This window comes from Phascolarctos cinereus, unplaced genomic scaffold, assembly GCF_003287225.1.
Source record: "Phascolarctos cinereus isolate Bilbo 61053 unplaced genomic scaffold, phaCin_HiC Scaffold_726;HRSCAF=1367, whole genome shotgun sequence".
In the NCBI taxonomy this organism is placed as follows: Eukaryota; Metazoa; Chordata; class Mammalia; order Diprotodontia; family Phascolarctidae; genus Phascolarctos; species Phascolarctos cinereus.
This window is the reverse complement of record NW_027556098.1, coordinates 168133692-168159600: the sequence shown is the minus strand read 5'-3', so window position 1 is coordinate 168159600 and position 25909 is coordinate 168133692.

Sequence of the window (25909 nt, the reverse complement as noted above, 5' to 3'; positions counted from 1 at the left end):
GAGAGAGAGAGAGAGAGAGAGAGAGAGAGAGAGAGAGAGAGAGAGAAGGAGGGAAGGAAAGAAGAAAAAAGGAAAGATGGAAGGAAGGGAAAAATTCTATGGAAAATTGCATGCATATTTTAGAAATATTTATGATCAAAAGAGCAACCTTGGGACCACATTATTACTTGAATACGTGCCATAGTCCTGGGTATGTAGCACTGTTTAGTGGATAGATTACAGGAAAATACAACATAGGTAGTCTTCAAATGATAACTAAGTGCAAGGCATATACTAGGAACTGGTTACACAAAGACAAAGTCAAAAGGAGACCCTTCCCACAAAGAACTTAAATTTTATAACTTGGAGACAGAAAGAACATTGAGCACTAACGACTAAGGACTTTGAGAGAAGATTTCCATAGAGGAGAGAAGGTGAACTAGGTCTTGAAGGAAGGTTGATATGTTAAGAGGCAGAGGGGAGGAGGGAGGACATTTCAAGCATTGAGGCCAATAGTTTGTGCAAATGGACAGAAACAGACAATGGGATGTCAAGTTTGGGAACCAATCAAGTACGCTAGTTTGGATGGAACAAAAAGTGAGTGAAGACAATATGAAGAAAGAAAAGAAGGGAGAGAAGGAGAAGGAAAAGGAGAAGTAAAAGAAGAAGAAGAAGAAGAAGAAGAAGAAGAAGAAGAAGAAGAAGAAGAAGAAGAAGAAGAAGAAGAAGAAGAAGAAGAAGAAGAAGAAGAAGAAGAAGAAGAAGAAGAAGAAGAAGAAGAAGAAGAAGAAGAAGGAAGTGGAGGAGTAGGGGGGAGGGGAAGGAGGAGGGGGAGGAGGATTGAAAAAGTAGGAAGAAGCCAGATTGCAAAGGGATTAAAATGCCAAACTGAAGGCTCTGCACTATAACTCATAGTCCACGAAAGCCATGGAAGGTTCCTTCTTTTTGTGTCTCCTATATTTACCAATGTATTTCCCTTATAACAAATAACCATCCCTTATAACAAAGAATAAACAACATGCACATGTGTGAGAGAGTGGGGGTAGATAGCTTAACAAAACTAGGCAATCTATCAGAAAAGTCTGATGCTATATCCAGCACTGTTCCACACTTAGTACACCCTGCACCCCCCCTCCTTATACATCTCCTCATTGGGACCAATGGAGGCCATCATAATCCCATAGAATTCAATTTTTATTTTTGGTTGTTCTTTCCCTCCCCTTTGCCCCACAACATAGTGTGTATAACTTCATTGTTTTGTTTCCTTCAGTTTTCATTAGTTCATGTTTTCCCATGCTTTTATGCATTCATAATATCCACAGTAATATTATATTACCTACATGTAATACAATTAACTTAGCTTTTCCCCATTGAGGAGCATCTCCTTTGCTTCTAGGCAGCTAAGCGGCTCAGTGAACAGAGCTTTGCTAGACCTGGAGTCAGGAAGATCTGAGCTCAAATCCAGCCTCAAAATGCGATAATATTTGTAAAATGCTTAGCATAGAGCCTAACACATAATAGATGCTTGATAAAGATTTTCATTAATCCCTCCCTCCCTTCCTCTTTCCTTCCCTTCATTCCTTCCTTGCTTCCTTCATGCTTACCTTCCTTCTTTCCTCCTCCCTTCCTTCCACATCCTATCCACTAGTGTCATCTTCTAGAACTGTAGTTGTTAAACTTTTTAAAGTGATGGATCCTTTTAGTTGTCTGAGGAATCCTGTGGCATTTTCTCTAACTGTTCCCCATGCTTGTAATTCTCTCCCTCCTTTATCTTTACTTCCTGGATTCCCTGACTTCCCTGAAATCCCAGCTAAAATTTCATCTTCTAAAGGAAGCCTTTCCCTATCCCTCTTAATTTTAGTGCCTTTTCTTTTACTTATGTCTTATTTATGCTGCAGATAGCTTGTTTGTACATATTTGGTTGCTTATTATCTTCTCCATTAGATTGTGAGCTCCTTGAGGGCCTTTTGCCTCTTTAGCAGTGTCTTTAGGACATAGTTGGTATTGAATATTTGACTGACTTCTCAGAATGATGTTTGAAAATGCACAAAATATAATACATAGGATTACAAAGGAAATCAAAACTAATTATATTTAAGTATAATTATATAATTATTTTTTTTAATATTTTAAAGCTAAGAGGTGTGAGACTACAAGAAGAAACATCTATCCTAAGGTTACCTTTTATCAATTCTGCACTTATTTTGTTTGCTTTGACTTATACTATGTTGTCTTCCGTTAGAATTCAAGTCTCTTGAAGTCAGTTTCTTTAATGTTTTTTAAAAAATTTCCCAGGGTTTAGCACATAATCTAGCATACAGGAAGTATGTCATATATTGTGAATGATTGATTACTCCTTCATTCCTCTTCCTTTCAATACCCATACATATTGTTTGTATTTACATAGAATTCTATTAAAAAAAACAAAACTTTTTCCTTCTTAACCTATCATCATTTTTCCTCACGTGGTTACATGCTTCTTAATAGCAGGGTCCATGCCACTTTTTTTCCTTCTCCACAATGGCCAGTATAATTCCTCTAAACAATGGAGGCTCAAAATAAAATAACAGACTAGAGAGCAGTGTTTCATTTACTCTGTGAACACAACACTTCAGGACATTCCTTTCCTCTATTGGATATGCAAACTTCCATTAAAGGGTAATACAGCATCATTGACAAGAGGGCCAAGTAAATTACCAGTGCTCTACCTAGATAGGCAGCTGAAATCCTGCCTTAGACATTTAGGACCTATATGACACAGACCAGTACCTTAAACCCTCAATCTAACACCAAGTTCACCTAGTCATTCTTGCTGTATTCTCTGTCTCTGTCTCTGTCTGTCTCTCTGTGTCTCTGTTTCTGTGTCTCTGTCTCTCTCTGTCTCTCTGTTTGTCTCTGTCTCTCCTAGATTGGATATTTGTGTGGTATGCATGCTAGTAGGAGGCATAAATATTTATTACAAGGTAACTACACCACCATGGGCTTATCCCAATCATGTCATAGAAGAATTAAAATTTAAAATGCATCACAAAACTTTTGGGACATAAGGATATGTGTGTAGCACAAATATTCTATCAAAGTGGCTTGCCAGGTGTCTTTAAGCTGAAGTCACAAGGGCTGGGAACTTTCACCACTACCTGCCGTTTACCTACCCTAAAGGATTGACCTGAATTAATTTTGGTGGGGTTACCCATCCCCTCAACAGGAGGACTAGACTCTTAATTTAACAGGTCCTCATAGTGGGAGTGGGGAATATTTAGGGAGTGAAAAAAAGAATGCAGAGGACAAATGTGAATTGGGTTCGAAAAAAGGGAAAACTAAAGAAAGAAGAAACAGAATAATTACAATCAGTTGAGACACTAGTATTTAAGCTTCTTTGGGATATTTGCAACAAGGCTATTCATTATCATTCCTCATTTAACCTCCATGGAGTACACACCAGTCAACATCAAGTACACTCTTTTTTTTCCCAGTGGTCTATCTGAATGTCTTTCTGTCTGTCTCTGTCTGTCTGTCTCTCTGGGTCACTCATGCCCTCCTAGTTGATCTGCTTCTCTCTCTGTTTCTGCCACAACAGTATCATGTACCCCAATTTTCAGGATCCTGGGAAATACCATTTTCCATAAGAACTCTCACAAGTCCTACACCAAAGAACAGAAGATACAAATAAGAGACATCTCAATTTAAGGCACAGACTTACCTAGGAGGCCATGAACTCATAGCTTGAAGCTATGAAGCTATGAAGGATATCCCTCTACCAGACTTCTGAAATTCTAAGATCAGTCTTTATGCTTCAAGGCTGCCAAGAAAAAGATTCAAGAGGGGTATATATATTTCAATACATCTACAGAGTTCTGACACAACAGCCTATTAGATGAATCCTCATAACCCACAGGAAACACTCAGAGGATATATATGCTTGCTATGAAGTGTTAGAGGAGGGGGAGAAGAAGGTGCTTCCATTACATACCCCAAGGGTGTACTACACTCCCAATAGTGGAAAGCAGCAGTACCAAAGGAACCTAACCAGAAATTCAGCCATTAGATAAAGAATATAGCTTACACACATAGGAAGTGTTCTATAAATATTGCACCAAGAGATGAATTGGTGGAGCTGTAGATAACCCCTTTGCCTACAAAGAGTAATATGAGCTGCCTGTTATTTGATAAGCCACAATTCAGAAAGCATTGTACTCCATGGCTTTTCTGTCATATCTGTACATGCAAATAGCAATAGCATAAAAATGGCATTTTAAAAAGGACAGCTAAACAATATAATGTTTGACCTCCTTTCTCCCCCCAATAAGGGGACAGGGAGAGAGAGAGAGAATAATGAAGGAAATGTCAAGAATTAAGAAGTGTTCTGAGGTTGGTTATTATACCATTAAAAGACCTTGGACTTCTACAGCAGCTTCTGTTATCTTTTATCCCTCACATTCCCCATTTTTCAGACTTTCCAATAAATCCAGAGAAGCTACCATAAAGAGCTCACAGCTAAGGGAGTTCCTATTCCTATTACCTAGGAAAGGTAAAGAGAAGAGGAATTCTGAATTCTACTGTGATAGGGAAGGGTATACTTAGTGTACCAAGATGGAACATCAAATGTATGATTTCATAGAAACATGTTTTTAGGTCTATTTACATAGTACTATACTACTTTCAGGTCCATTATGAGTTTGTTGATTTCCCCATTGATTTTTTTTCCCGTTCATTTTGGGGAGAGCCCCAGGTCAACCATCCTTGATTCCCCTCCCAGCACTGCTTCTGATTCTCTAGATTCCAAATTCAGTACCAGAACCCTACCCTGATTTAGGTCCCCCTCTTTTTTAGCTTCCTTTCGTGGTTTGTCTTCTGCCATTAGAATGTAATATTTTTGACAGCAGGGACTAGATTTCTTTCTCCTTATATTTGTATCCTATCACTTAGCTCACAGTTCCTGGTCTATAGTAAGTGTTTAATAAATGCTTGTTGGCTTACCTTTACTCTTTTGGTGGTTTGGTCTAGGAAACTAAACAGATTACTGTGTGTTGTTTCTAAGGGAAAGTGTTTTCCAAGTTTCAAATAACTGATCTGTAAGTGAACTACCGAAATATCACTAGTCTGTAAGCTTGAATAAAGAATTGTTATTTTTTACCGATGCATTCACTATGGAGATTCAAGACTGAAATTGTATACTTGTAATTTCAAGTTTTATAATTTTTTTTATGCCAGAGCATTTTGACCTCTAAAAATGAATGTACTATTATTTTTCCATCTAAATGATACCAATTTCTCAGGATACAATACTCAGGAAATTCAAGTTACGTACCCTGATTTATAAAGGCGATGGATCATCTCTCTCTCTCTCTCTCTCTCTCTCTCTCTCTCTCTCCCTCACACACACACACACACACACACACACACACACACACACACACGCCCCACTTAATAAAATCCACTGGCTTTCTATTGCCTACAGGGACAAATACAAAATGCTCTGTTTGGTATTCAACGTTCTTCATAGCCTAGCCTCCTCTTACCTTTCTACTCTTCTTATACCTTACTCTCCATTTGTAGTATTCAGTCCAGTGACACTGCACTCTTGGCTGTTCCTTAAATAAGACACTCCATCACTCAGCTCTGGGCACTTTCTCTGGCTGTACCCTATGCCTGGAATGTTCTCCCTCTTCCATTCCAACTATTGACTTCTCTGGCTTCCTTTGAGTTCTAACTAAAACCCCACTTTCTTCAGGAGGCCTTCTCTAATCCCCCTTAATTTTCATGCTTTCCCTCTGTTAATTATTTCCTATTCATCCTGTATATAACTTGTTTTGTATAGATTTGTTTGCATGTTGTCTTCCCCGTTAGATTGTAAGCTCCTTGAGGGCAGGTACTATCTTTTGCTTCTTTGTAATCTTAGCACTTAGCACAATGCCAGGAACATAGCAGACACTTAATAAATGTTTACTGATTGACTGATATAAAGAACAACTAACTCGAACATATTCAGGTAGGTTATGATGTTCATGTAAATAAAAGCCCCTGTTAACAGAAGGACAAGCCATCTATGAGATATGGCTCCTGAGGACACACAATGACAAGGGACATCAGTTTTGTATACAGATTCTGCATGGTAGCATTAAAATACCTAACATTCTGGATTAATCTAATATCTGTTGGTGTTCAGGTAGCCCATTTTAACCATCCAGGTTCAAATTATATTTCATATGAAATAAAAATAAGACATACTGAAGCAAAAGCATCACTATGGAGCACTGGATCTGGAGAGATGCAACTTGTGACCAAGTCATATCTCTATCACTCACTACCCATGTGATCTCAGGCAAGAGACAATCTATCTGATCCTCCTTTAGCCACCTGTAAAAGAAGGGGGTTCGTACTATATGCCCTCTAATCTAAGATCCTTTTAAGCCCTGAATCTATGATTCTAATAGGTACAGAATATTAAATCACACATTCTGCTCTAAGACCTCATTTAATATTTCATTTGAAAATATATTGAAAATTATCTATATTCTATGGACATAGGGTTCTTCACAACTTAAATAATGGAAATAGAATACCTGCTTAAACAACCCTACCACCATCATCCCACCACCACCATACACATACTCTTTGAGGAGGAGATGTTGGTGTGACAGACATCAACTGTGTTGAAGTTTCTTCTGCAGATGTAGATACAAGACTTCTTAACCAGATTCTATGAACTTTAAAAAAATTGCTAACTGTATTTCAATATAATTAGTTTCCTTTCTGATAACGTCTATTTTATTTTATGCATTTAAAAATTGTTCTGAGAAAGAGTCCACAGGCTTGACCAGACAATGAAAAGGTCCGTGACATATACACACAAAATCAAGGAACCCTACTATGAAGTTGCTTGGGAGCACTCAGACGTGAAAAGACTTATCCACGGTCACCAGATAGTATGGGTCAGGACTTGACCAGGTCATTTGGACTCCAAAATCAACCCCTCTATTCAAAATGCCATGTTGGTTTTCCAGTAGAGACATAGTACTTCCAATCTTTAAATCTATGTTTATTATCTGAAATGAAATCACGAGACATTTCAAATTACAAAACAAAAATTATTTGGTTCATGCCAGACTTATTTCTCCATGAAGCAATTTTATGTACAAGAGAAATCAGGGCTAGACCCAGTATTCTTTATTGCCTTAGGAGGATGTCATTCAAATTTGGCTTTCGCTTCTTTTGTAGACAATATCTTGCCTGTTTTCTTATCGTAGTAAACCTTAAGGCCATATCTACAAGAGTGAATCACAAACTTTTTGGAGCTATGACATCCTATTTCTGTTTGTTACATTTCATAGGCCCTTTGCTCCTAAAAATGCTGCTTGGCACATGCAATCACTATATATGTGACTCATATATATATATATATATATATATATATACCTACACATTTGTAAACAAACAACTTGACAGATTGTTTTACTCATAAACACATAGAACATTAGAGCTAGGAAGACTATTGGAGGGAGTTGGATGCAAGATCACATAAGTGCAATCTCTTCAGTTTATACATTTTTTTTCCGTAACAGGGACTTACTTGCATCAGCCCCTATACAATCTGCAGAAAACAGGAGCAAATCATTTCCTGAGTAATTTTCTTTAGGGGGAAGAAAGAGAGGGAATAAAAACACACACACACACACACACATACATATATATATGTACATATATATATATATATATATATATACATATATATATATATATATATATATGTATATATGTTACAGAGAGAAAGAGAACCTACAACGTATGGGGCACTGCACTGAGTGCTTATTACAAATATGATCTCATTTATCCTCACAACAATCCTGCAGGGTAGGTACTATTATTATCTCTAAAGTATAGTTGAAAAAACTTTAGCCAACTTTAAGGGGACCCAAAGACTCTCAGTGCTTAGATTTCTAAAATCATATTGTCTTTAGTTTTGCCTTATACATTTTTCTGGTTTTGTGAAAATATCAACGGTGATTTTTACAGAAGAAGAAAAAGGAAAAAAAAAACTAGTTTATTGAAGCCAAAAGCCTTATTTGCTGTGAAAATTGCAAATGTTTGCCTGGAGCAAATACGTGAAAATTTGCAATTTGTTGTAGGTGTGGAATTTTGCTATTTTTCACAGTGGAAGAACTGTTCCACATAGTTTGCTTTCTTTCCCCCCAGATGTGTGAATTTTCAAAGAAAATCAGAGATCTTCCCATTTAGATGCGAAAGTTTTGCAGGTGAACAGTAACATTCAAACAACAACTTTAAATTCTAACAGGTAAGGTAAGGTGATCCCATCAGATATTTTGCAAATAGAATGGCACCACCCATTGAGGCAAAGACAACATGTCCAATGACATATAGAAGTTCTCTCTGGTTCTGCAATTCCACAGTCAATATAATACATTATTGCCACAGCTTTAAATGCAATATTCCAAAATGACAATGAATTCATGATCTTACTGCTGTAGTTATTTTCTCCAGGGATGCATATTGTACAACTCATCCATTTGACCCATCCTGTGAAACACCTATGTCCTTCCATAAATTTACCCCAGGATGCTCCCACTTAAGGTATTTCCTTGAGTTATCCTATATTTTTTGTAAATAGTATTATTTTAGAAATATGTGAGATGAATTATTCTAATTCAATTAATAATTCTGATATCAGAACAATACTATTTCATTAGAATTATGATTTAAAAATCAGTAAACTCTTAATCTTTAATAATGGGGATAGAGATCACTTTAGCAATCGGAGATGAAATCTGCATGTAGAATTAGAGATCTAGAGCTTAAAGGGATTTTAGATGCCATCGGTTTAGCACTCTTGGTTTTTAGTTAAGGAAACTAAGGTCTTATGGAGCTTAAGGTCAAACATGTTGATACCTGCTCACCAGATCCCCATTAGAAAAACAATACTCATGTTCCTGGATAATGGAATGAAAACAAAACCTGAGTTGCCTACTATAGGCCCTCTATAGCCATTCTGTGCATGAATAGTTTCAGGAAAAGTTATGAAGTAGGTAGTGTGTTTTCATGTGTACCTACAGTATATAGCACCTTTGCTCTCCCCTTACCCCCTGGCCCAAATCAGTCAGTCAATATGCCTTTATTTTATGCTAGGCACTGTGATAAGTACTGAGTACATAAAGAAAGACAAATCAACCATTCATTCTAATTGTCCCATTGTATCTTAAGATTTATCATGGGAATGGAACTGGAGGATTATCCAGTTCCATCCTCTGAAGGATCAGGGACTGAAGACTTTGCATATTTGGAGAGAGAGAGGTGGAAAGAGAGAGGGGGAGGGAGAGGGAAAGGGGAAGAGAGGGGGAGAGGGAGAGGGATAGAGAGAGGGGGAGAGACAGAGAGAGAATACTAGGTATCAGCCCAAAAGATTTCTGGTATTGAGAGCTTTATGGTAACCTTAAAAGTTAATCTCTATTATCTGCCTCAAGTCCCACATTTTAAAATGAGGATACCAAGGCCAAGAAAGTAAAATTACACTATTCACATGATCATAGTTTGAAAGAGTAAAGAGGCCGTTTAGTCTAATCCTCTCATTTTACAGATGAGGACACTAAAGCCCAAGGAAATTAAATCACTAGCCCAAAGTTTTACAAGTAATAAGAGGCAGAGTTAGGATTTGAACCCAGTAACTATGACCCCCAAATCCATTTCCTTTCCATTGCACCATGATGCTGCTTAACTATTAAACAGCAGTCAGAATTCAAATTCAAAATCAATCAAATTGCTCTGCATTAAAATACTTCAGAGAGAAGAGTAAATCTGGGACAGAAGACCTTGCATATTTGAATATAGATAGATAGATAGATAGATAGATAGATGGATAGATAGATAGATAGATAGATGGAGATAGAGATAGACATAGACATAGATAGGCTTATATAAATAGGAGGCATTCTAATATGTAACTGAGCATTTCAGCAGTGCATGGGAGAATATTCTCCTCTCCCTCTCCTTTTATGCCCCTTGCCCCAGTGTGGAAAGATAGACAATGACTTAAGCTGATGATATCCTCTAATGGGGGTGAAACTATATTGATTTTGCTTTACAGTTCCCCACTTAATCTATTTAATTAAAATATACTTTCCTAGATTATGACTGGCTACCTTATAGTTTGAACAGGTGTATGTTCACTGCTGCCTGAGGTCAACATAGTACATGAATCAAGGCCTGAGTGTAGGAACATAGGCACATGCCATTGTTTTAGATCTCCATCATCTCTTTTTAGCATTCTCTTCAAGATTTTTTTTTACCCAGACTCAGTAGTTAAATAGTTTATCTTGGTGTCACATAACCTTTAAAGTGGCTGCCTGGTTTTTCTCGTGCATCTGCATGACCTGGGAAAAATCTCTATTGAAATGGGGCTAAGGAGAAGAAAACCAATACAAACTGGTTCTTGGCTTATGCAGAGATGAGAGAAAGGCAAACAAAACAAAAGGTTTATTTGGAAATATGCTCTCCTTTTAGTTCTTTAAATAGAAGATTGTCGAAAAATTACAATTAAAACAAAGTTAGCTAATACGAGTTTCAACTAGGATAGTTCCATCCCACTAGAATTCTATAGATTATAAAAATTAAGCCATTAATAAACATCAAATCAATTTAGAAATCAAATATAGCACAAATGGTCCCTTTACCTCAGAAGAATTCTGAATCACAGCTGCAAGATTTATTGCTGGTTTTTTTTTTTTCCCCTATGGAGAATTTTTCTTTAGGCTTAATTCCTTAGTGCCTTTCATTTATAGATCAACCTTCCAGCCAAGCTTTCTACCAGCCAATAAGCACCTAAGGAATATCTCCTTCTATGTCCAGATCTTATTGCTACCTCTTTTCCTTATTCGCCCAATTAGCTTTACAATCCATAGCTGTCACTAGCCTAACTACCTTGGAACCCCTAGATAAAAGCTTCTTATCTTAGGCTGCTCTATTCATCAGGAATCTAGCAAAACTATGGTTTGTAGAGCTTCCCATGAAATACCTCCCACTCAACTGATTTGTGGTCCCTAATGAACCATAGGCTGATGGACAATTATTCATCTGGCTCAGACATATGGAACATTTAAAGCTAGGGTACTTGGGATCTCACAAAGCCGCCTATGCGCCTTCCAATTTAACTTTAGATAGAAGATTTTGACATAAGTAAGGAATAGAACATTAACCACAACGGCCCAGAAAGAGCAACTTTTGCTTGAATGCTCTAGTAAGGTGGTTGTGCAAACCAAAAATAATAAGGTTTTGCAATTTCCCACATTTACAACAATACTGAAGCACAATTAAAAGGAAACCTTCCTCTGCACCATCACCAGCTCGCCTTGTAACTAGGAAATGGCTATACATTTTCTTAAAGTCTTTAAAGTAACTTTGTGTGCAGAGGTTTGTCTGGCTGCCAGTATTTTGGTTTAAATGAAAACAACAAATAGGCCACAGAAGATGGCATTAGAAACTAAGTAGTTTGGAGAACTGCTTACTGAGCACTTCACAACTCAGCTGCCATTTCTGCTGGACAGTGAGACCTAGATATCCCAGTACCCCCTTCAATACCTCTATGCAAGTCATTATCAGGTAACTAGGTTATCAGAAATCGTCACAAGACAGGAGGGTGTATGTTTAGTAATTGGAAGACATGGTTTGAAAAATGACTGCTTGGGGTTACTTACAGTATTATCTCATTCAGCATTCTCTGCCAGAGTGTGAAGGACAAAGAGGAACAGGGAGGCATGAAAGGAAAACAGAAACACTTCTTAAACATTCAGTGGACTCACTCCAATGGCTCTCCTCCCATCCCGGCAAGCAATTGGCATGAGGAACATTCTGTAGAAACCACAGTTGTAAATATGGGGTACATTACCCTGGCTTTCAGAGGTAGCTCAGAGCCAGGTACCCTGCATCCTTCCAAAAAAAAAAAGTTACAGGGATTAATGAGAATAAGAGAGAAGAAGAAGGAAAGGGAGAGAAAAGAGTCTACAGGTAGTGAAGTATTTATTCAATGTGATTAAATGCTTTCCTCCCCTAACTTTTCCTCTGCCTCTGAGCTTCTGGTGGAAGAGTATACAGGATAAAAGGGTAGTTTATTCATCTTTCCTAAGATTTAGATTGATGTACTGCTGTTTTTTGAGGCAACTCGGCGAGGTCACTGAACTTGTAAATGCAGAGTTGTTCCCCGTGGAATTTCCTTGCTAAAATACTGCTTTTCATTGATTGATAGGTTGAAAAACATGAAGTTTACTTCCCTCAGATCTTCTTCCCCAGAACAATGCCAACAGCCATAAGATGTGTGATTAGGAAACCTCAGAATGGAAAAGAAGGAAAGGAGGGGGAAAGAGGAGTGGGGGCACATGAAGAGGCCTTGTAACTTTTTAGCCAACCTGGTTCAGCTATTTACTCTGACATGCTGCAGGGCTGTAGGCATGGATTTTTTTTTTATCTTAAACTTTTCAGTAAGAATACAAGTTGGTCCATACATCTCTTACTCCTGGATAACTTAAGGTCTTTTTAAAGTAAATATGCCACAGAGAGGCAGTGTAAATTGTTGGGAAGAACACTGCATTGGGATTTTGGAAACCTGAGCTTAATTCCATCCTGTCAGCAAACCCTACCTGTCCTTCAAAACCCAATTTAATAATCAGAAATCTCACCTAAATCTAAACACGTTTCTGCTCCATTATTTCACTGGCCTGTTTGGAAGAGACCATGTTGCACATGTAGGACAAAAACTGATTCCCAATAATTTCTCAATGCATTTTCTACTACACAAAGGAGCTAAGGTGGATGTTGACTTAAGAATCTTTTGGACTTTGAAAGGCAGACTAAAACCAATCCCTTAACATTTGTCCATCTACACTGAGATACTAATACTAATAGCTGACATTTATACCATATTTAATTTGTACTGTGAAATACTTCACATCTACTCTCTCATTTGATTCTCACATAACCTTGTGAGAGAGATTCTATTATTATCCCCATTTCATACTAAGGAGACTGAGCCTGAGCTAGATTAAGTGACTTGCCAAAGATCATGAAACTAATAAGCATGTGAGGAGAATTCCAGCTGAGGCCTTCCTGACTCCAAGTGCCCCCTGGCCTGCTGCCTCTTACACTAACTACTGTGGTCCTAGGCTAGGTGAGGTTAGTTTGACCAATCCACAGGGCATTGAGGCCCTTTGTAATATACCAAAAAAATAGTCTTTATGTTTAGTTTTAATTGTCTAGATAATATGGTGTCTCTGCTTCAGCTCACATCTAAAAATGTGCCGTCTTTATCACTGTGATGTCAGAGGTGATATTCAATACTAGTCTACTCATTGACTCATTGCGTGACCTGGAACACTTTGCCTCCCTAGACCTATTTCCTTTTTTTTAAAATAGGGATAAAACACACATATGTACATGTATTATATATAAATATATGTGTGTGTATGTACATATACACACATATATACACATACATATACACACATACATACATATATATACTCACTCTCTCCTCTCTTTCTCAATTCCTCTCTCTCTCTCTGCCTCTCTGTGTGTGTGTATATATATGTGTGTATATATGTGTGTGTATATATGTGTGTATATATATATATATATGTGTGTATATATATATATACACACACACACATATATATATATACACACATATATATATACATATGTATATGTATATATAAAATATACACATATGTATGTGAAATTAAATACTATTTCAACAATAATACACATATATACAGTATTTTAAGATTTATCTTTTCCAACAATAACCCATGAAATTGTGAGGAAAGGTAAACCTTAAAGCACTATAAATGTATGTGTATATCTATATCTGTATCTATACCTATATCTATGCATTTCATAAGGTTATTGCTGGGAAAGCTAAAGCTTTACATATGCATATATGTGTGTGTGTGTGTGTGTGTGTATACACACACACATATATACACATCTATTATATCTAATTTAAGATAAACCTTAAAGTGCTATACATATATATATCATGCATACATACATAAAGCTTTTGTAACTTTCCCACTAATAACCCTTTGCAATGCACATTATATGCATATATTTATGTATATACGCATTTCATGTTCTTGTTTGGGAAAGTAAACCTTAAAGCTCTCTCTTTCTCTTTGTATACACACACACACACACACACATAGGCACATGCACATGCATGTGTCTGTGTCTGTATCTGTGTGTCTTGGTATAGGTGGCACACTGGATAGAGTGCTGAGCATGAAGCCAGGAAGATTCATCTTCATGAGTGTGAACCCAGCTTCAGATACTTACTAGCTGTGTGACTCCAAACAAGTCACTTAACCATGTTTGCCTCAATTTTTCATCTGTAAAATGACCTAAAGAAGGAAATGGCAAACTGCTCCAGGATCCTTGCCAATAAAACTTCAAATGAAGTCGCAAAGAGTCAGATATGACTGAAACAACTGAACAATATATATATATATATATATATATATATACACACATATAAATTCCCAAACAATAATTCTATGAAATATATACACATATAGGATATTATTTATATGAGGTAGAACTTAAAGCCCTACACACACACACACACACACACACACACACACAGAGTTTCCCAATAATAACTCTATGAAATGCATATTTTATTTATGTATGTAAACTATTGTGATTATTATTAAGTACTGGTCAAGTGAGCTTGTGTCTTTATTTTTTTGAGTATGCACTGTTATATAATTTCTATAGGAGAGTAGCTTTAACTGGGAAATTCAGTTCCTCTATTGAAATATTTGCTATAAGAATCAAATACACCATATAAATGCTGCCTTTTTCTTAAGTTCCCCAAATGCCAGTTTTTGTGATCCAAATTATGTAACTTCATTAGTCCCACGTCCATTTCCATCTTTAATAATGGTGAGTTCAATTTTTGTAAAGCGTTTTAGCGTTAATCAAGAGTTGAGAGCAAGATGTCTGAATGAAAGAACATGTAATAGATTTAGAGATAGAAGGACCTTCAAAACAATTTTTTCCTCCTTTTCATTTGACAGATGAGGAAACTGAGAGCAGAGAGATAAAGTCATTTGCCTATTTCCACAGAGATAGAAAGTGGCAAAGTCAAGCCTTGACCCAGGTACTCTGATTTCAAATCTGATATTTTTCTGCTATATCCCTCATCATGGAACAGTGGAAAATATATTGAGTATAGAATCCTAGGATCCAGGTTCAAATCCTGCCTCTGCAACCTATTATCTGTATAATCTTGTAAAAGTCATTTAACTTTCCCATCAGTTTCCTTATCTGTAATATTATAATTTTAGATTAAATGGCTTCTGAGGTCACTTCCTGATCTAGATGAATGATAAAATAGCAAAAAAAAGAACCAAATGAAGAAAAATAATAAAATTAAAAGCAAATTGGGAAAAGGAAAGAATTTGTCAATTTAACTTACCTGCCCCCCCAATTCAATAATACTTCAACAAGAAAGCCATGCACAAAAAAATTAAATTAAATGAAACAACCTCCAAAACTTCCACAGTTGTTTTGAAGCTCAAAAAAAGAAAGAAAGAAAGAAAGAAAAAATTAACAAAGGAAGAAATAAAGATGGAAATTGGGACAGAAATTAGAGCTTTCAAAGAAGAATTAAAAAAAAAAACCAGAATAGCTCATTTAGAAGAAATTATGGCTAAACTTCCCGAAGCAATGAAAAAGGAGATTTTGAAAAAAGGAAACTAGCAAATTCAGAACTCAAAAATCTAAAAATAGAAGACTATCGGAATGAAACCAAAAGGTAGCAAAACTGGAAGAGAACCTGAGATCTTCATTGGCTAAATCAATTGATTTTAAAGATGGAATATGTCCAGAATTATTCCTGTCCTAGAAAAATACAAAGAAATAAAAAACAATCTAAAAAATAACATATTTTGGTACTAGAGAAAGGTAAATATTCTTGTTTTAAAAAATAGAGAAAACTATACTTTAAATTATAAATGAGAATGGTTGACTTCGATTCTCAAAATATTTTAGAATATATTATTAAAGGAACAGCCTATGAACATATAGAAAAGGGGGGAGTAAATATTATAAAGAATCAGTACAGCTTCTTCAAGAAGAAGGCATACCAGACTAAACTCATTTCCTATTCTGACAGATTTAACAGATTAAAAGATTATGGGAAAGTCATGGAGGTGTCTGCCTAGGTTTTAGAAGCTCATTTAATAAATTCTCTCATAGAAACTATAGAGATCAAAGCCAGAAATAATAAAGAGAAATAGATTTAGAACTAGCTGAAGGCTGACCCAAAGAGTAATCATGAATAGTTCTAGGTTAATTTGTAAGGGAGGTACCAGTGGGATGCCCCAGGAAACTATATTTGACCCTGTGCTCAGTAACATGTTTATAAATAACTTAAACAAATGTATAGATGGCATGCTTATCAAATATGAAGATGATACAAAGCTAGGAAACCTAATTTAAATAGTGAATGAGTCACAATTAAAAAAAATCTTAATAGACTAGAATATTGAGCTGAACAATATATGATGACAGAGGTAAAGAAATATAAAGTATTATTCTTAGGTGCAAAAAATAAACTTCACAATTACTATTCACATTGCTGGAACAGACATGGTTAGAGGCCAATTTGTCTCCATATGTGTTGTGTAGCAAATAAAAAAAAGGCTACCAATCTTAGGTTCTATTAAAATAGGTGCTGATTTTCTTATTATACTCTGCTCTGGTTCTACCACATCTCCTATATTTTGTTCAAGTCTAGGAAACACATTTTGGGAATGACATCCAAATCTATAGAATATCCAGAGGACTGTAACAAGGATGGTGAAAGAACTTTGAAACAATACTGTATGGAATAGAAAAAAGAAGAGTTCCAGTAGGGATTTTAAAGGTGGTCACATCAGAGAGAGATTAGAGTGTTCTGCTTAGTGTCAAAGATTGTACAAGAAACAATGGCTGGATGTTTCAGAGGAACAGCTTGAGGCTGCATATAAAGAGAAACTGCCTAAGCATTTGAGCTATCCAAATATGGAATGGGCTAGATTCAATAGAAGTCTTGAAGCTAAGCCTGGATGACCGCTGATTAGATAGGGTGTACAGTTAATTCTTGTTGAGGTACAAGTTGGTTGAGAAAGCCTCTGAGGTTCCTTCCAACTCTTATTTTCCATGATCTTGTAAATAGCATGCTTTCTGAGTGGACAGAATCCCTTTGGAAAGGACAACATAAGAGAAGAAATGCTAATTCATTGTAAGTGACAGCTGTGTCTCTGGTCTTGTGAAACTCTGAAGAGTGTTAAAAGACCTGAGGGGAGAGTGAGGTAAAAGTTGGGTTGGCCTGATTAAAATCTTTTAAGTAAAGCTTAATCTGGGTGTTCCTGGTCTTTTTTTCTCTTCTTTTTCTCCCTCTGAGACTCCTCACATCCTTTGCTACACCAGAGTCCTGGTACTTTCTTTATATGTTCCTTTGAAAAAGCTACTTTGGAAAAGCTTCTGATAAGCTCCTTCAAACTAAGATAACGGATTGCTCATAAATAGCACATTTGCATTTTAAAGGATAATAAAGGACTTGAGGTGGAGCAAACAAGTAGGCTAGGGAAAGGTAAATTGGGAGATCTGATATCAAACCAAGTGGTTACTTATCCTACTTACTTGAAAGGCCATTTTTACTTGGATAAGTTGTTTTAATTACCTGTAATAAATACAGGCTAGATATACAAGTTGAATAGTTATCAAGTTTATATAATGAAATAGTTTTTGGCCTTTGATTCTCCTAATACTACTGCATCCCCGAGCCATCTCCAATTGTTTTGATTTATATCTGGCCACTGGACCAGAGGAGAGAGTGAGGTTGGTCACTTTGCACAGCCCTCCCTCACTTAAATCCAATTGATTTGCAAGGCAAAGCATCATCTTCTTGATGCCATGGCCCTCTTCGTGAATGAAGGACAAGCCACACAACTACTACTACTACTACTATACTACTACTACTACTACAACAAATGCTAATAATAACAATAATAACAATAATAATGATAATGATGATGATAAGACAAGCTTAAGATCACAGAGTAAGTGTCTGAGGGCAGATTTGAACTCAAGTCTTCCTGAATTGAGGTCCAGTGTTCTATCCCCTACACACGCCCTCTGATATGATACTATTTGCTTCATGTAGAAAAGTACTATAAAATGTATCAGAGAATGGATGGCAAGAAAAGGAAGATGGAATAGTCAGAAGAAAAGTAAGGTTGTGGAAAGAACGTGAAATGTGGAATCAAAAGGCCTAAGTTCAAATCCCAGCTTTGCTACTGTACCTGTGTGAACTTGGATAAGGCAAAAAACAAAACAAAACAACAAAACAAACAAACAAACAAACGAAAAGCATTTTCCAATCCTTAGCTGTAAAAGGAGTTGTAAAATAAGGGGGCATCACTAGATAGAATGTAACATTTGGTAATGGTGAAACTGATTTATTTAGAGGCAAAAGACAAAAAAAAGTCAATACATAAATAACATTTTATTTAATTTGTCTATATCTGAACAATGGGTTTTTAAACAGTAAGCCTAAAGGTAAGGATTATTCAGTGGATTCCATTTTCAAAAGGGGGAAATGCACTGAAAGATGTGGTCCATACTCCTAGTTCAAAGGAAAATAATTTGTCATAGAGGAAGGAATTCTACTAGTGGACACTTAGGGTCCATCCCTTTTGTGCGGGTTTCACTTTACATCTGTGACTCTAAGATCCCATGTGGCAAGAGCACATCATGACATATAAAAGCCCTGTGTTATTTCTTCTCCAGCTTTAAGAAGGACTCCAGAATGTTGGGTAGGCAAACTGGGAAAGATTTTCTGGAAGACGTGGAGAAGAACTGGAACAGCTGGGAAAGAAATTGTAATCTGTCCCATTGGAGAGAGTGCCCACATCAATGAAGTCATGGATCCATTTGAGTATTTGTATAAAGGTCAAAAAGTATACAACTTAAACTTCAAACAGAATCTCAGGGATGACAGAGCAAGAGGAGAACTTAATTCTATAACATTAAATCAGAAATAAATATGTACTTATTGAGTGAACCCCATGTAACTTGGCGAATAACACGCCCTGTGGAATGTGGTGGGAATGAAGTGGGATCCATGTGCAGTGCACCCATGTCATCCTAACAACCACATTCTTGTTTTTCCCCTTTCTACTTCTGTATGTGTGTGTTAAGAATAAGTAATGTCCTTGTGGAATTACTGTATCCAGTTGTGAATGATGTATGAAATGAAAATTCCCTGCCCAATGAACAGTGATTTGTAATCACTTCTATTCTGTTTTGCTTTGCATCCCGTACAGCGCATGCAGACTTACTACATTCGACCAGAAAACCCACTAAACATTTCCTTTGAAAGTAACAACAAAAACAAAAATAACCTTTTATATTTTGTCCCATTTTTCCTTTCTCCCTCTTGCTTTTTGGGTGCACCTTCTCCAAGTCAGTGGCACATACCTTCTCCAATAACCGGTTTATTTACTGAAATCCAAAAAACTAAAAATAATAGTGCACAAGGAGCAATATTTATTCTCTTTCAACATTTGGGGAAAGACAACAAGAGGTTTGAATTCCACAGGCACCAGTTGGGGGGTCACTGCTTGTTTGTTTATTTTTCTGTAGTCACTCCAGCTTTTTCTCAATGTTCAATTTGCTTTTAATCAGTAGGTATTTAAACCTCAGGAGGAGCCTAGCCAAAACAATCCATTCTGTTTCCAAGCTAACAGTTGACTTTCCACCTACACTCTGGGCTTATTCTCATAACTTTACCTTTCACTTAGTTAACTGGAACTTGCTTGGTCCCTCTGAGGCGTGGTTAACTTTCCGGAATTATTCATCTCTTCATACAAAGAGATGCAGTCATTCTTCCTGTATTTGCAAGGGCTGGCAGGGGAAAAGAAAAGTGAGCACAAAAAGAATTAATCTTTTTCTGTTTCTGTACTGTTTTAAGTGACCAACGAATTTTAAAACACGAAACCTAAGGTAAGAGGTATACATTAGATACTGTGCCCTCTTCCTGTTCATTTTCTGAAGGAGGAAAACTCACTGAACAGAGCAGCTGAAGCCCAAAGTTTAAGGGGGAAAGCACATCTGGTACAATAGGAAGAAATCCACATAACATTGTGGGAAGGTTAAGTCCATTCCATTTATATAAGTACCACTCTGCTGTTTTTCCCTTCACCTATACCAACACTTACTTTGGTATTATTTGCAGGTCTTCTATCCTTCTGCTAACAGAGAACGCAATCTCTCCATTCTTTCTGGTCCTATTCTTCTTTTCTATATGTCCTCCATAGAGGTGCTGGAGAAATGTCTTTTCCTGAGGAAAAAAGTGTCCTGCAAAGATGACAAAAAAAGGGGAGATTGTCAATGTTGGAAAGGTTATGGAAAAATAGACACACAGATTAATAAAAAAAAGTTGTGTAATTAGTAATTATGTAATTAGTAAAGTTGTGAATTGGTCCAATCACTTTGGGGGAGAAATTATGCTGAGTAAAATGTCACTCAATACCCATTGACACAGATCTCACTGTTAGTCATATACCTGAAGGTCAGAGATGTAAAGAGAAATTCCATATATACCAAAATGTGTATAGCAGAACTTAGAACTAGAAAAAAAAAGTAGCTAAACCTTGGCCCTCCCATTGTACTTTCAAAACAGTAATTTTAATCAAGAGAATGAGCTTTAGCCAGGACTATTTATTAATAGATCTGTGATCTCATTAATATGAGCAAGACCTCCACTAGTGCAGACTGCAAATCTATTCATGAATTCTTACTCCTCATAAAATTGTCTTAGGGAATCTATCCCAAATGTATTGAGGACCTTTCTCTAGCTTATCTAACATCCTGTGGATTTCAGGGGAGCATTCAGGTTATGTGCTAAATCTCACTCTCTTGACTAGACAACTTCCTTTTCTGATTATACATTTCTTGGATATTATATTTTTTTCCATATTTTTATTTAGCATTTTATTTTTTCTCCAGTTACATGTAAATACAATTTTTAACATTAATTTACAAAATTTTGAGTTCCAAAGTATCTCCCTTTCTCCCTTTACACACCCCCTCATTGAGAAGGCAAGGAATTCCATGTAGATTATACATGTGTAGTCATGTAAAACATGGATAATATCTTTAACAAGGCTCCTTATGCTCACATTATTATTTGTAATAAACTGTAGCCCATTCCATCTCTCTGTATCTCTCTGTTGCTCCTTGTGTGACCCACAGTTTTGATTCTTCAGAGAATATCAGTAAATGCCTGTTGAGATATTAGATATGGTTGTTTCATTATTCACATCCACATAGCACTAACAGAAGGATAAGATAGGTACTAGACCTAATATTCCATTGGTATAGTGAAATGCAAGATGAGGAAACTCCAGCTACCAAGGCTGGTCACCATCTTAGCTGGAACTTATAATCCTAGAAAGTTAACTAAATCACTGAATGGTTAAATGACTTGCTCAGAAATGTCAGAAGTAGGACTTGAACTCACCCTTTGTGGTTCCAAGGCCAGCTTCCTATTCACTACACCACCATAATTCTGACACTAGTAGTGTCACATAGCCAGTATATAACAGAGCTCAAACTTGAACCTGGATTGTCCTGGGCTCAAGGCTAGTTCCTTATCCCCTGGTCCACTACTGCCTCTCACTGAAGTGAATGAAATTTTAAAATAATCATCATTTAAGCTCAGTTCTTTACAGCCATCATTCAAGGTACAATCCTTGTGGAGAACAGGCCCACCACCACCATCACCACCAATAGCCAACCAGCTGCTGCTGATGGGTCAGGGAAGCCAGGCAATTTGAGTAAGCAAGGGATCTTGAGGGAGAGGCAGGAGGTTGTATGTACCAGAAGATCAAACCACCTTGACCACCACTGCTACTCAAACTCTGATGGAGACAGTCCAAGACCCTGAGGCCAAAATTCTTGAAAATAGTAGTATCTCTTATGCCATTGGACCTGCTTTCAATTATAGTTCAAGAAAACAATCTTTGTGGAGATGCAACCCGTCTTCTTTCTCAGTGGGTGCAGTGACCTTCACCTCTTCAGCAACACAACTGCAAAAGCCTAGAAAGACAAACATCACACCATCAAGATCCTTGGCACTATCAAATGGTTCAACACCAGACTCTGATATAGTCTTCATGGAAATGGCATTAAAAAGATGCATTATCCTGCTTTGAGGCTGCATCCAAAGGACCACAGGGCTTTCCCATCTGATGGGAAGCTGAAACCTCTTACATGTGTTTTCTTCCCCATTAGAATGTAAGCTTCTTGAGAACAGGGATTGTCTTGCTTTTTCCAAACTTTAGCACAATTCTTTGTACTAAATGCTTTGCTTCATTTATTCATTCATTTCCGGCTCCAAGGCTTGCTTTCTATCCAGTTATACCACATGGCCTCAATACAAGTGTTAAAAAGATATGATTTTTGTGTCCAGGAGCAGTTTGGAATTACTAAAAACTCTGAACAATTTCCCAAATGCAATCCAGCCTGCTCATTTCCTTCCATTCAAATCTAGGCTCCTCTCCTTTTCAGTCTGGGATACCTGTATAAACTATATGTGCTAACTCAGTGGCCTGTCATAGACTACTCAACAATTATTCATGTGTAGGGCTCTTACTTTGTGAATTGTAAGACCAGTTCTTTTTGAGTTGTCCCAAATCCCACTGAGGAATTTGTGGAATTTTCTGGTACTTGAAATAACGTTACCTTCCAATAGGAACACATGAAGACCCTCATCAAATAGAGGTTCTTCTCTTTAGCCTCTGTATGTAAGACCTTCTAGGACAATGGTGGACACCTCTATTGAACAATGATATTGATAAACAGAGGGTCATTAAATAAAGCTTTTTTTTTCTTTTGGCTGCACCTATCGAGGAATTATGTATAATCTTAACATGTACATGGAAGATGCCATGTTGGGAAAGGGATTTTAAAAATATACTTTGCTTTACTAGTTAAATACCTTTTTTCAGTCAATCAACATTAAATATCTCTATCTATCTATCCATCTATCTATCTATGTATATATCTATCTATCCATCTGTCTATCTATCTATCTATCTATCATCTATCTATCAAGTAAACTTGCCCCCTTTTTTACCTATATCTTGCAATCAGTTCTGTGACTGACCAGGTGATGTACTGCAGTCAGTCAATCAGCTAGTATAAATGCTAGCACCTACTACAGGTGAGGCACAGTGCTTAGCATTTGAATGAGAATGACAAGAAGAATAAGTAGCATTTTGTGGATCTTTAAAGTTTTCAAAGCGCTTTATATGTGTTAACTCATTTGCATTATTCATGAAAGCCAACCTACTCCAGTCTTCTATTTTCGTCATGGATATATTTGACCTATGTGTAAATCATTCTCATAAAGATTTATAGAGATGAGAAAGGAAGCAAATGAGCTGATGTTTTAAAAATCCTTCAGTTCCATTCAATTAAACAGAAATGTATTAAATACCCATTTTGTACAAGAAAATCTATGTCCAGAACAGTCTCTGATCTCAAGAAGTGTACTGAAGAAGCATATACTCAAGAAGTATAATGAAAAGAGAGGTCACCTCAAAGTTGGGAAGAAGATCTGGGTCAAATCCTACCTATGACACATATTGACTAATTAACTTTGGGCCAGTCAGACTCTCTGTGAGCTCAGAGAACTTTCTAAAACTAGAAAGACTAGGAGTTGCAGAATAGCTGCTGATCTGCATGGGTAGAAAGGGTTTCTGTTCTTGTTTTTTGTTTTGTTTTGTTATTTTTCCATAAACTGTTCCCTGTAACAATGGCAGCTAGATGGCACAGTGGATAGAGTGCCAGGCCTAGAATCAGGAGAACCTAGGTTCAAATCTGGCCGCAGACTAGCTGTGTGACCCTGGGCAAATCACTTAACCTTGTCTGCCTCGATTTTCTCATCTATAAAATGAGCTAGAGAAGGAAATGGCAAACCACTCCAGTATCTTTGCCAAGAAAACTCCAAATGGCATCACAAAGAGCTGGGCATGACTGAAAAATGACTAAACGACATGACACAAATCCGGGCTGGCCTCTTCTCCACTTCTCCCCCACCTCCCCAAAAATTAAAGTTATGCAACATTTTATCAAAAGTGAGACAAAACTTACAAAGAGGGAATCAGGAAAAGCTTTGTGTAGGAGGTGGTATTTTAGCTAAGCTTTGAAGAAAGCTAGGAATTCTAAGAGGTAGAAGTGAAGAATTGAATTCCAGATATATGGAACCATCTTTACAAAAGCACAGAGATAGGAATTGGTACATTATGTATAGGAAACTTCTACTAGGCTAGTTTAAGTGAAATGAGAGTATGTGAAGGAGATTTACATGAAAAAAGGCTAGAAGATACTTGTGAGCCATATTGTGGAGACCCTCACATATCAGGCAGAGGCTTTTGTAGGCTAGTTTAGAGGCACCAGGGAGCTATTGAAAATATTTGAATAAGGGAGTGATGTGGTCAGATTTACATTTTAGAATTTTAAATTTCCTGTTTGGTCAAAGCTTTAAGGATTGCTAACATATTCTGTGATTTTTTTTTAAAAACCCATTTGTCATCCCTATAAATACCTTTTATTGAAGTCACCAAATCTCAGTGTATATGCTATTTTGGAGGGTTTTAAGAATATGAAGAATTTTTTGAAAATTCTATTTTAAGTATTTCTTAATCTCCAGCACTAGGACTATACTCCAAGGAGATCAAACAAAAAGGAGAAGGACCCATTTATACAAATGTATTTATAGCATTTCTTTCTGTGGTAACAATGAATTGGGAAATGAGGTGATGCTCAGCATTTGGGGAATGGCTGAATAAGTTATGGTATATGAATGTGGGGAATAGTATTGTATTATAAACTATGAAGGGGGTGGTTTTAGAAAAACCTGGAAAGACTTATAAGACCCAATTCGAAGTGAAATGAGTAGAACCAGGAGAACAATATACATGGTAATAATACTGTAATGATAATGAACTGTGAAAGACTAACTCTGATTAATAAAAATATTCACCACAACTTCAAATGACTCCTCATGAAAATGGTTATTTCCCCCCCATATAGAGACCTAATGGACTTGAGTGCAGATTGAAGTATACTTTTTAAAAAAATTTCTTTACTTTTATCACTTTTTTTTCCAGAACATGGCTAATATAGAAATATGTTTTGCATGACTTCATATGTATAGTGGGTATCATATTTCTTACCTTCTCAATGTTTAAGGAAAGGAGTGGAAGAAGGGGAAAAATTAGGAACTGAAAATGAAAGTAAAAAATTATGTACCTCTTTATGCCTTGTGATATTCATCTGAGATATAGGAGTACCATAGATTTAAAATTATCAATAATTTTATAACTGATCTAATAGAAGTTGCTCAAGTATAGATGAGGAAACTGAGGCTCTTGGAGGTTTTGACTTGTTTGAAGTCATGTAGTAGGAGAATGTGATTTGATTTCATCTTCATTGACTTAAGAACCATCACAATGTTTCATGTTACTACATCAATTCATTTATTTGTTTTTTTGAATGTTTGTTTTTTAATGCTCATCATTGACTCCAGAGCACTAGTCCTAGAGTCAGTTCCAACCCAACCTCAGATACTAATTAGCTATGTGACTCCGGCCAAGTCACTTAACCTCTGTTTACCTCAGTTTCCTCAACTATTGAATGAAGATAATAACAGCATTTGTCTTACAGGTTTATCGCAAGAATTAAATTAAATGAGGTAATATTTATAAAGAACTTAGCACAGTACCTGGCATGCAATAGGCACTATATACATACTTCCCCAAGTATCCCATAAGGGTGCAATGAAAGTAACTTTGCCACCTTCTTTATGTGACTT